The sequence below is a fragment of the Galeopterus variegatus genome, unplaced genomic scaffold (genome assembly GCF_000696425.1).
Source record: "Galeopterus variegatus unplaced genomic scaffold, G_variegatus-3.0.2 Scaffold13275, whole genome shotgun sequence".
In the NCBI taxonomy this organism is placed as follows: domain Eukaryota; kingdom Metazoa; phylum Chordata; class Mammalia; order Dermoptera; family Cynocephalidae; genus Galeopterus; species Galeopterus variegatus.
In genome coordinates this window covers 10,948-12,756 of record NW_007739386.1, presented here as the reverse complement: position 1 = coordinate 12,756, position 1,809 = coordinate 10,948, and the positions used below count along the sequence as shown (strand labels likewise).

The 1,809-nt window shown below is 33.7% G+C and overlaps 1 pseudogene; it reads right to left on the bottom strand.

Annotated features, from left to right (window-relative positions):
- Nucleotides 1-642: 642 nt before the first annotated feature.
- Nucleotides 643-1,269, bottom strand: LOC103581534 (annotated as a pseudogene).
- Between the last annotated feature and the right edge of the window lie 540 nt (nt 1,270-1,809).

Genomic DNA, 1,809 nt, shown 5'->3' with positions numbered 1-1,809 from the left:
CCGAAGTGACTCCATGTTCAAATTTTAAGTGACTTGCTCCCTCAGGCCCTAAGAAACAGACATTTTACTTGAATTTACTGATGTCAGGAAACCCACTGTTTAGATAAAAAATAGGTATAATCATTCGACTTAGTACAATAAACACCATTAACTTTGTTTTGTAAATTGAAATTGTCCTGGAAACCTGACATAATCACTTACGTGTTATATTTTTTAAAAAATATTTGGCATCTTCTTTACCACCCATACTTTCCTGTACTTTTACTATAAAAACCTCTTGCTTTCATTTTTTTTCCTATTTTCAAAATATTTTATTTCATTCAAATTTCATATTATACAAAAATATTTCATGCTTGAGCCTGGCTTCCAAATAGAAGGTTCTTCCAGTTCTTTAGGCCAATCTTCCCTCAGAGGCAAAAAATATAAGAAACAAGTTATATTAGAGCATATATAGAAAGTTTTATTTTATAAGAACAAAAATATATCGACATTTTATATTTAGTGTGGTTTAACAATCCAGTTTATGTTGACAAATTTAGTTCAATGTTAGCAAGCACCCAGTATATATGAAAAAGATCCCAACAGAGACAGTCAGCACGTATTTTAACCCTTAAGGACAAAATGTCTAATTTAATTTTTTTCTTACGTTTTTTGAAGAAGATACTTCATTTGCAAATTCATTTGATTGGCCCTTTTTAGTCTTTTTGCTTAATATTTTGAACACTTCCATTTTCCTCTTTTTATAGTGTCTTTGAGCTTGTTCCCTTTCTTGTTTTCTTCTCTCAAATTCTTGTTTCTTAGCAGCACACTTAGCTTGTACCTGTTCATATTCTTCTTGTGCTTTTAGATTTGATGTTTTCTTTTTATTTTTCTTTGGAACAGTAAAGGAGTTTACTGTTCTGCTAAATTGCTCTTCTGGCTGAGGCTGGTCAATGCTACACTGTTTTTTAAGCAAAGGCTGCTCAGTTGTTTCCTGAGTCTTTCCTCTTCAGGTAAGTAGATATGTTTCAGATGATCTGGATATCGATCTGTGAATTGGGATTCCTGTGATGTTTGAGACTTTTTCTCCTTCCATAACACTTTCTTGTAATTTTGCTGAATCTTCAGTTTTCTTCAAAATGCAAAGCCTTGTCCCTCATGAATGCTCCCTATGAATGCTTGCAGATGATTAGGCAGCCATGTCCTCTGTTTCACATTCTTATTCCTGAATCCCCAAACCTCTTCTTTTAACCTCAGGTGGGCAGACCTTTCCCCATCTTGACAGGTAGTCTTTCCCAGTTTTCGAATTTAATAAACGCCTCCTTAAAATTTCCTTACAGACAAGTGTTTTGTTTCAACAAAGCAAAAGCTAACCCCAAATTCTAAAGTGCTAGCTAACCAAGTTGTCTCCAGTTATCTCATGATGATTTATGCTTTATTTGTTAGAGTTATATTCGTATTTGATTTATTAAATACAAATGGAGATAAATTTTCATCAGTATCTTCAAATCTTGCAATCCATCTAGGAAAATAATAAAAGGGACCTATAGGTAATAAGGAAGTATTGATCCTCAGTAACAATTTTGCTAGATTTTGTCTTAACCAGCTTCTTTCCAGAATGTACACACTACTGAATTTTCCTTATTTCTTTCTTGGCCTCTGATGCATGACTTTGCCTTAAGCCACTTGCAATGATAACTTCTCTCTAATCTCATCCTTTAGCCACAGTAAGTGGAAGGTGTTTTGAATACAATGCATTCAGTTCAATTTCTTCCTTAGATTCTTCATCTTTTATTTCAGCCAGGGCCAAGTATCAACAAGAGGTAGCTA